The sequence below is a fragment of the Lagenorhynchus albirostris genome, chromosome 6, assembly GCF_949774975.1.
Source record: "Lagenorhynchus albirostris chromosome 6, mLagAlb1.1, whole genome shotgun sequence".
NCBI lineage: Eukaryota > Metazoa > Chordata > Mammalia > Artiodactyla > Delphinidae > Lagenorhynchus > Lagenorhynchus albirostris.
Window position 1 is genome coordinate 117,682,219 of NC_083100.1, and position 11,209 is coordinate 117,693,427.

Consider the following 11,209-nt stretch of genomic DNA (forward strand, 5'->3'; position numbering starts at 1 on the left):
ATTAAAACATAACTCAAAAAAAAAAAAAAAAAAGAAGAAGAAAAAGAAGGCAGTGCTGAAGAGCACCCCCTGAGATGCCCCCCCGCCCTGGTGTGCTGTTCCTCACAGGTACCCCGCTCCCAGGCTCCATCTGCCTCATTGTCTCCGCCTCTCCTTGGCAGTGAGGGACCTGCCAGTTGGTCCTCTGGCTGGTTTCTTGGGCTCTCCATAAGGAGTGCTCCATAGGGAGCATCTGGATTCACTCTCCCTCAGTCCACAGTCTGTGAGGGAGGAATAGAGCAGGTGTGCAGGCAAGTGGCTTTATTGGCCTGCATGCCTTTCACGCCCACTGCCAAAGAGGCCTCCCGGTCCCCTCCGGAGAGTCTCGGAAATGCTTCAACATGGGGTCCTGGAGGCGGGCGGAGGGGCTGTCTCCAGGCCCAGGTGGCAATGTTAAAGCCAAAGAGGATGAAAAGGGCTGGCAAAGTGGGCACTGCAGAGGCTCCCAGGGCAAGTGTCATGGCCTCCACCCCACTCCCACCTGTGGGCAATGCTGCCTCCCCTGCAGAGGAACACCTGGGGCCTTTGGCCAGAAGATAGAAGAAGCAGGCACCGTGTCAGGGAAGGCTGCAGAGCCCAGGCTTGGATATGGCTGCAGTCCAGCTCTTGGTGGCAGCATCCTGGACAGTGGGTCAGTCCCTCAAGCTGCCTTTCTGCCTCCTGCCAGGTGGCATGTGCCCAAGTCTTCCCCACCCTGTACCTGCAGACCCCATTTCCACTCCCCACAACCTTTTGTAGCCTAGCTCTGGTGGGTTTGGGTACACACAGCATAGCGGTTATTTTCTGGGCTCTGGAGTGGGAAGACCTGTATCTGAGTCTTTGTTCCCTCTACCTAATCAGGCAGAGTGCTTGGCCCATAACCTTATAAGGGACACACTACTGTAACCCCCATTTGATAAAGGAGAAATTAAGGTGCAGAAAAGTCAATGGATTGGCCCAGGTCACACAGGTGGTAAGTAATAGACCTAGGATTTGAACCCAAGCCTGTCTGATACTAAACATGTGCTCTTAACTGATAGACATTCGATGAACTAACAGCTCAATCTCCTCTTCGTGGGAAATCTAAACATTGAACAATAAATGTGGTTTTGTGAGAAATTTTGGAAAGCATAATAAAAATGAAAATTAAAAGCAAAAGTATAGCTCACAAACTTAGAAAAATTGTAACGGAAGGTAGTATAATTTCTATGGTAAGAAATTTTGGAGATATTCATTATGAGATTTCTGTTGCATTTATTTTTTTCCATGTTTTAGAAAAATATTTTTATTACTGTCGTTTGGGAAATAACTTCAACCAGGCATGATAAAGATTATTTCACTGTGTGCAGAATTTTGCAACTACAGAATATAAGATGGTTTATTTGATACTGATCTCTATAAATAAAACTTCTAGTTTCTTAATTCTTGTAATAGTTACTGATTTAAAACCAAATTCTTGGAATAGTTACTGATTTAAAATCATGAGCAATTGGAAATTTCACCACACTCTAAAGTTGGAAAATGGTCTTTCAAAATAGCTGTCATTGCTATAGGTGTTGGGACCAAATGTCACTAACATTGCCAACCCTATTTCCTGAGTGTATTTAACACTTTGCACGTTGTTAGGACAATAAGCACTAAGGCCCAGAACAATGAACCAGAAACGTGCAAAATACTGGAGCAATCAGGTGAAATTCAGTGTGTGTTCAGTCCATTCAGTTTCCATGTTAAAACATTTTACCAGATCCTGACTCTTTGGAAATGTGGGGTCCGTATGTGACACGGGTGAGAACTCCCTGAGAGGTCAGAAGACCCACTGCCCAACTGGAGTCAAGCTGAGCGGCCATCTTTCATGATAATTCTCAGGGGCACAGTGGGATTTATCTGGACAGCCAGGTGCTGGCATTCTCATTTCCTGAGGGCAAAGGCCATGTGTCCAGGTTCTCAGTTGCAAAAATGCACAATCTGCCTTGTAACCCTGTGGCTAGACACCCTCTTTGTGGAGCCTGAGAGATACTCCCCCATCATTTGCCAGCCAGGAAGGCCAATTTTCAGTTTTAACAGTGGGTGAGAAAGTAAAATAGGAGGAAGAGTGGACACAAGAGGGCAGGTTAGGAGCCAGAGGAAGGTCCAGGGGAAAGAAAGTGGTGGCAAAGACTTCCCACGTGTGAAAGCTTACATCTCAGCATCTTACACAGAGCGTGTGCATGCATACGAACTTACTGCAAATTGAGCAAATGAAGTAATTCCATTTGCTGCTTTTCTACATTATGACTAACTTTCGCTCAACTGCCCAGAATTTTCTTTTCCTTTTGGTAAGGTAATTTTATGTTTTTCTTTCCTTTTTGAACATTAAAATGACCAGGTATTTCATGGAGTAAAATAAAAACCTTGGAGCTACACACGTGCAACAGAAACAGTTTGGAAATATAAAAATTTTGACTAATAGCTTTGGTATTTACCCTGCCTTCTCCTGCCCCACCCCCAATATCCAGGAAAATCACAAACATGAAACACAAAGGGGTAAATGGTGATAAGAGAGTAGGGACCTATGAGGGAAGCCCCGCCCAGGGACATCCTGGACATTGGGGTGGACAGGCTATGTATAGGGCAGTAGTTTATCTCTGTAAGAGGCTGCCTTGTCTAAGCCAAAACCTTCAGGGTGATGGAGTGAAGGCCACTTCGGGGAGGGACAGCCTCTATGTTCTGGGATGGCTGTGGGGTGGGGAATGAAGCAGAAATAGAATCTGCAGTGTTTAGAACATCACCAATTCACCCAGCCCCCACGTTGGGGAGACAAAGGGACCTTTGGGGAGCGAAGGTCCTGGTCTACTTTTTCTAAGGGAGTCTCTGGGCGTTCCTGGCCTGCCCAGTGGAGAAAAGATGGGTCTCCAGTCTTACTCGTCTCTTCCCAGTACCCGCATCCGAGGGGACAAGGTTCTCCCCTTCCGTAGCCCAGACCTTTTCAGGTCTGTGTCATCGCTCCCAGACCCCGCATCACGGAGTGGACAGAGTGCAGACACTGGTTCCTCCTCTCAGCCCGCCCATTGCGCGAAAAACGCACAAAAATTTCCAAATCGCTGCCCTCCTCCGCTCCACGCCTACATCCTCGGGGCTTTGGCGACTTACCGCTGGGGCCTGGAGCGTCGCAGGACGCGGCCTTGGCAGGTCCGGGAGCCGCGCCCGATCCCGAGCTGAGCGCTCAGCACCACGGTCAGCTCCCGACGCCGCGCGCGCCCGCCGGACCCTGGGAGGCCGAGGGCCAGCTCCCTCCCTTCGCCGCAGGAGGGGCTGGGAGGCCGCGGCAGGAGGCGGGCCCGCAAGGGTTTAGCAGCCGGAGGGCAATCGCGCCGCGGCGGGGCGGGGCCGGGCAGAGAGCCTGTCGGGCGCGTAGGCGCACCCGCGCAGTAGTGGGCGAGGCGGCGCGCGGGGCCGGGTGACGACCGCTCTGGCAGGGCCGCCGCCCGGACCTCGCTCGGTCTCGCTTTGTTCGTGTTTATTCCGGTATCTGCCTCCGTGCGTCTCTGCCCTCCCCCGCAGGGCTGTGGTTCTGCATCCCTCAGGCCCAGCCTCTTGGGCTCCCCAGACTGACAGCCGCCCAGTCGTCTCCCCTTGCCCCCGACCGTATTTCCCCGCCGCGGTCCGACCTCCTGAGAGCGCGCAGGTGTGGGTGCCCCTAGCCTCCACAGCACGCAGCGCCGGGGCACATTTAGCCAACCCTGTCGGAAGGGCCGAGTCACGAGCCCTCCCCAGGATTCGGAGCGGGTTTGGAAGAAGGAGCAGGCCAATCTCGAGATGCGGGACAGAGTCTTCAAGAGCCTTCCTTACAGAGTGCCTTTCTTGGGCCTGATTATATGACTAATGGGAAGGAACGAGGTGCTCCCCTCACAGGTACTCACAGTGTGGCGTCTGCCGGTGCTGTGGCCTGCCGCAGTCTTGCGGGAGGGGCAGAAGTGTTGTGGGACTCTCTCCCCGCTGAGCTGAGGAAGGAGGGTCTGCACGCTGGGAGCAGGAATAAAGTATGGAGTAAGCAACTCCGGGATGGCTCGGAGAGAAGTGCCAGGAGCATGGGTGAGGGGCGGAGCACAGGCAGGGCTGGTGGGGCGGGGTGGAGTGGGGTGAGGGGGGAGAGTACAGGCAGAGAGCGCTGGGAGGAAGAAGGAAGGAGTCTTGCAGTCCAGGCTTGGGCTGAGGCCCAAAAGAGGTCAGGGCTCCGTGGATGACGAAGGCCACTCCTTTCTTTGAGCCTGATGGGCTCCCTCCCTGTTCCCATTTCCAAAAAAAAATCCCCTGGATACAGACGTCCTTCCTTGGTCTGGGCTGGCTTTGTCATAAATCAGCAGCCTTCTTTATCATCAGTCACCTTGAGATCATCCCACCCCAGTCACCGCAGTCAAGAGCAGCTCCACCGCAGGCCCCTCCTTCAGCAAGGATCACCCACCACCTTTGGGTGAGGCCCCCTTCTTGCATTTCTTGGAGTTGAATCGTCTTTCTAGCCAGTGACTGACTCACTGTTAGGCCAGATGTCCTCCCTCCCCCCATGTTGATGGTATAGTCCTGACCTTTCCTGGCAGTTTCTGGCCTTCAGAGTTCCCAGAATCAATTTCCCCCCTATTACATAGAAACATAGTTGGATCTGTGCCTCATGCCACATAACCCTGAATCAAGTGTAGGATCCCCTAGACTCCACAGTCCTCACCAGTTTAAGTTAACAAAGATTAGCCTCTCCTATTATGGTCTCCCTTCTTCCACATTACAGCATTACAAGGACAAATTTTCCCTTAACATCTTCCATTGAGTGATAATTGGTCTAGTCAATGCTCAGCTTGTCACCCTATTGTCAGTGAAAACTATTCTAAGCCATCTACTTCCTCCTGTTAGACAGTTTAAAAACATCCTTATTTTGGGGTATAAAAACCCCAAACAAAAACAAACTATAGGGCTTCCCTGGTGGCGCAGTGGTTGAGAGTCCACCTGCCAATGCAGGGGACACGGGTTCATGCTTCGGTCCAGGAAGATCCCACATGCCGCAGAGCGGCTGGGCCCGTGAGCCATGGCCGCTGGGCCTGCGTGTCCGGAGCCTGTGCTCCGCAACGGGAGATGCCGCAACAGTGAGAGCCCCGCGTACCGCAAAAAAAAAAACTATATATATATATATATATATATATACACATAACATATATAACATATATATCATATATATAACATATACATAGTTTGTGTATTACATATAACATATATTTATATGTAATAAACAAACTATATATAATTATATATTATAAATAAAATATATTTACATATATAAATAAACTATATAATACACACACACATATATATAATTTTTTTCCCCAAGACATGGGATCTGGTCTTCTCCAAGGACCCCTGGAAAGACCTTTCACACCAAGATTTCCCAGTTTAGATATTACTGAAAGATTTTTTCTTTAAACTGTTTTAATATAAACTTACTTTATGTTATTTTTGTAATACACTGACTTAGTTTTCTCATCTGCATTTTCAGGCTGTGGCTATAACCCTCTTCTTTCCTGGCATGGGCTCTTAGGGTTTTCTTGACCTGGGCTCCCAGGTGACTTGATTGACTGGAGGATCTCAGGCCCCCTTGCTTTCCGACAGACCCAGAGGATTTCACTTAACTGTGAGCACAAATTTAACAACAGCCTATGATGCTGATCTGGCCAGCTGCATGAGTGGGTGTGCAAAGCTCCAGGTTTGCAGCCCGAGAACCCAGTTCCATGTGGGGCCCACATCTGAAGGGACTGGGAGGTGAGGGGGGGAACTCCACACCTCTGAGGAAGGCTGGCAGGACTGGGACTGTCAACTTGGAGAAGAACATGCTTCAGGGGCCACAATTTGGAGCAGATGGCTGACCAGGGAGGACGGCCAATGGCTCCAAGGATGGGCATGGCAAGAGGCAGTCTGGGACTCAGGTCAGTTCCCCTGCAGCGAGATGTCCTCCCCAATCTCAAACAAACTAGTGTGAGGGGTACTATCAGATGAAGTGGCTATGGCTATGGCTAGACGGTTTCTTGTTCTTTTACATTTATCTATATTTTAAAACGTCCATCCTAAAAACAAACTGAACAGAGTTTCTTTTTCTTTTTTTCAATTGTGGCAAAATATGCATAACATAGAATTTTCAATTTAACAGGTTTTAAGTGTACAGTTCGGTGTCATTAAGTACATTACATAGTTGTATACCATCATCTCTACCTACTTCCAAAATATTTTCATCACCTCAAATAGAAACTCTGTACCCATAAAGTGATAACTACTCATTCCTCCCTCCTCCTAGCTGCTGTATTCTACTTTCTACCTGGATTCTACTTTCTTTCCCTGTGAATTAGACTCTTCTATGTAACTCATATAAATGGAATCGTTCAATATTTGCCCTTCTGTGTCTGGTTTATTTCACTTAGCATAAAGGTTTCAAGGTTCACCTATGTTGTATAATAGCCTTTATAAAAATTTCATTCCATTTTAGGACTGAATAATATTGCAGTGTATGTATGTACCACATTTCTTTATCCATTCATCCACTGATGGACATTTGGGTTGTTTCTACCTTTTATCTATTGTGAATAATGCTGCTATAAACATTAGTGTACAAATATCTGTTCAAGTTTCAGCTATCACTTCTTTCTGGTATAGATCTAGAAGTGGAATTGTTGATCATATGATAATTCTGTGTTTCATTTTTTGAGGAACCATCACTTTTTTTTTCACAGTGGCAGCACCAGTTTACATTCCCACCAGCAATTTCTCCACATCTTTGCAGATACTTGTTATTTTCTGTGTGTTTTTTTTTTTTAATAATAGCCATCCTAATGGGTGTGAGTTGGTAGCTCCTTGTGGTTTTGATTTGCATTTCCCTAATTAGTAATGTTAAGGATGTTTTTCATGTGATTATTGGCCATTTGTATATCTTCTCTGGAGAAATATCTATTCAAGTTCTTTATTAAATTTTAAATTGGATTGTCTTTTTTTTCCCATCTGTATTGAGATATTATTGACATATATTGGGTTGGCCAAAAAGTTCATTTGGGTTTTTCCTTAAGATGTTATGAAAAACCTGAACGAACATTTTGGGCAAGCCAATACATATGTAAGTTTAAGGTGTAGAACTTGATGATTTTATACACAAATATATGGCAAAATATTTTCCACAATAAGGTTAGTTAACGCTTTTATCCCCTCACAATATTGCCATCTGGGGGAGCTGAGGAGATAACATTTAAGATTCATTCTCTTAACAACTTTCAAGTATACAGTACAGTATTGTCAATTATTGTCAACGTGCTGTACATTACATCCCCAGAACTTATTCATCTTATAATTGGAAGTTTGTACTTCCAATATACCTTTGACCAATATCTCCCCATTTCCCCCATACTCTGGCAACCACCCTTCCACTCTCTGTTTCTATGAGTTCAGCTTTTTAAGATTCTACATATAAGTGACTCTTGTGGTGTATGCCATCCTCTGTCTGACTTATTTCACTTATCATACAGCCCTCAAGGTCAATCCATGTTGTCACAAAAGCCAGGATTTCCTTCTTTTTATGTCTGAATAATATTCCAGTGTGTGTGTGTGTGTGTGTGTGTGTGTGTGTGTGTGTGTGTGTGTACATTTTCTTTATCTATTCATCCATCCATGTCGGCTATTGTGAATAATGTTTAAATGAACATGGGGGTGCAGATATCTCTTTAAGATAGTGATTCCATTTCATTTGGATATATACTCAGAAGTAGGATTGCTGGATCATATGGAAATTCTATTTTTAATATTTTGAGGACCCTCCATACTGTTTTCCATAGGGGCTGCACCAATTTCCATTCCCACCAACATCGCACAAGGGATCCCTTTTCTCCACATCCTTGCCAACACTTTGTTGTCTCTGGTATTTTTAATAATAGCCATTCTAACAGGTGTGAGGTGATATCTCATTGTGGTTTTGATTTGCATTTCCCTGATGATTAGTGATGTTGAGCACATTTTCATGTTGTTGGCCATTTATAATGGCCTATGCCTATTCAGATCCTCTGTTTATTTTTAGTCATATTGGTTTTCTTTTTTTTTTTGCTATTGAGTTTTATGAATTTCTCATGTATTTTGGATATTAGCCCATTATCAGACAGATGGTTTGTGAATATTTTCTCCCATTCCATAGCTTGCTTTTATATTTTGTTGATTATTTCTTTTGTCATAAAGAAGCTTTTTAATTTAGCTTCACTTGTTGATTTTTACTTTTGTTGCTTGTGCTTTGGTTACTGAACTGAACTTGGGTCTGCTTGCCTGACTTGCAGCAAAGCCAATCTACTGACACTGGGTTGTAGTGAAGGAAAGTGCAGCGTTTATTGCAGGGCCAAGTGAGAAAGGGCAGCTCATGTTCAAAAGACCTGAACTCCCTGATGGCTTTCAGGGAAGGGTTTTTTGTTTTGTTTTTTTTTTTCTTTGCGGTACGCAGGCCTCTCACTGCTCTGGCCTCTCCCGCTGCAGAGCACAGGCTCCGGACACGCAGACCCAGCGGCCATGGCTCACGGGCCCAGCCGATCTGCGGCATGTGGGATCCTCCTGAACCAGGGCACGAACCCGTGTCCCCTGCATCGGCAGGCGGACCCTCAACCACTGCACCACCAGGGAAGCCCAGGGGAGGGTTTTTAAAGGCAACATTAGAGGTGAAGTTTGTAGGGTGCCTGAGCAGCTGGTAGATGTTCTTCTGATTCGCTGGTGGTGAGGTAATAGGGTGGTATTTCAGGAGTTAACATCATCAACCTTCTGGTTCCAACCTGTCTGAGGTCAGGTTGTGAAAAAATTAATACCAAAATTAGCAAAGGAAGGTAATAACATGCTTGTCAGCATGCAGTTAATTTCTTTCACCTGGTGGGGCTTTTAATATCTACAAAACATCTCATGGGTATGACTGAAGAGGAACTAAAGATCTTTGACTTTGCCTTATGGCCTAAACTATTATTATTTTGTCTTGCTTGCCTGCTTTCCTTTGTTTCTGTGTTTTCTCACTTCTCTGATTAAATTTGTTGTTTGGAACTTGGGGAATGCCTAGGAGGCTAAAGCTTTTTTACAAACCAATGGCTGCGGACGTGATCCGTAGGGTCCTGCTTAGTTTCACTTTTAGTGCCATATCTGAAAAATCATTGCCAGGACAAAAGTCAAGAAACTTTACGCCTGTGTTTTCTTCCAGGAGTTTTACAATTTGGGTCTTACGTTTAAGCATTTAATCCATTTCAGTTAATTTTTGTGAGTGGTCTAAGGGTTCCAATTTCTTTTTTCTGCATGTGAATATCCAGTTTTCCTAACAATATTCATTCCCCACTGAGTAGTCTTGGCTCCCTTGTCAAATATTAGCTAACCATATATGCATGGGTTTATTTCTGGGCTCTTGATTCTGTTCCATTAGTCTACATGTCTGTTTTTGTGCCAATACTGTACTGTTTTGATTACTATCACTTTGTAATAAAATTTGGGATCAGAAAGTGTGATGTCTCCAGCTTTGCTCTTCTTTCTCAATATTTCAGCTATTTGGAGTCTTTCATGATCCTTTGGAATTTTAGGATATTTTTTTTTCTATTTCTGTTTGAAAAATGCTGTTGGAATTTTGATAGGGATTGCATTGAACCTATAAATGGGTTTGATAGTACAAACATCTGAATAATATTAATTCTTCCTTCATGATATATATATATATATGTATGTATGTGTGTGTGTGTGTGTATATATATGTATATATATATATATATATATATATATATATTTAAGCCCAAACTCCTGAATTGGTTTCAGGGAAGCTTTTTTTAAAAAATTTTTATTTATTTATTTATTTTATTTTTGGCTGTGTTGGGTCTTCGTTTCTGTGCGAGGGCTTTCTCTAGTTGTGGCAAGCGGGGGCCACTCTTCATTGCGGTGCGTGGGCCTCTCACTATTGCGAGCTCTCTTGTGGAGCACAGGCTCCAGATGCACAGGCTCAGTAGTTGTGGCTCACAGGCTTAGTTGCTCTGCGGCATGTGGGATCTTCCCAGACCAGGGCTTGAACCCGTGTCCCCTGCATTGGCAGGCAGATTCTCAACCACTGTGCCACCAGGGAAGCCCTCCATGACATATTTTTCTATTTATTTCTGTCTTCTTCAATTTCTTTCATCAATGTCTTGTAGTTTTCAGTGTACAGATTGTTCACTTCCTTGGTTAAATTTATTTCTAAGTATTTTATTATTCTTGATTATATTGCAAATAGAATTATTTTCTTTAATTCTTTTTCAGATTGTGTTTTATTACTGTATAGAAATGCAACAGATTTTTATATATTTTTGTATCCTTCAACTTTACTAAAATTTGTTTATTAGTTCTAATAGTTTTTTGGTAGAGTCTTAGGATTTTCTAAGTATGAGATCATGTCATCTGGAAACAAAGACAATTTTACTTCTTCCTCTGTAATTTGGATGCCTTTTATTTCTTTTTCTCACCTAGTTGCTCTGTCTAGGATTTCCAGTGCTATGTTGAATAGGAATAGGGAGAATGGTCACCCTTGTGTTGTTCCTGATCTTAGTGGGAAAGCTTTCAACCTTTCACTGTTGAGTTTGATGTTAACTGAATGTTTGTCATATATAGCTTCTTATTATGTTTAGTATGTTCCTTTTATGACCATCTGTTGAGAATTTTTATACTGAAAGAATGTTGAATTTTGTGAAGTACTCTTTCTGCATCTACTGAGGTGATCATATGATTTTTATCTTTCGTTTTATTAATATGGTATATCACATTTATTGATTTGCATATGTTGAAACATCCTTGCATCCCAGAGACTAAATCGCACTTGATCATGGTGTATCATCATCCTTCAATGTGCTGTTGAATTCAATTTCCAAGTATTTTGTTGAGAATTTTTAAATGTATATTCAGTAGGGTATTGGTCTATAGTTTCCTTTTCCTATAGTGTCCTTATCTGGCTTTGGTATAAGGGTAATGCTGGCTTTGTAAAGTGAGTTTGGGAGTGTTCCTTCCTTAATATTTTGGAAGAGTTTGAGAAAGAATGTTGTTCTTCTTTAAATGTTTAGTAGAATTCACCAGTGAAACCATCTGGTCCTGAGCTTTTGTTTGTTGGATTTTTTTTTTTTATTACTGATTCATTCGATCTCCTTACTCATTATTGGTTTACCCAATT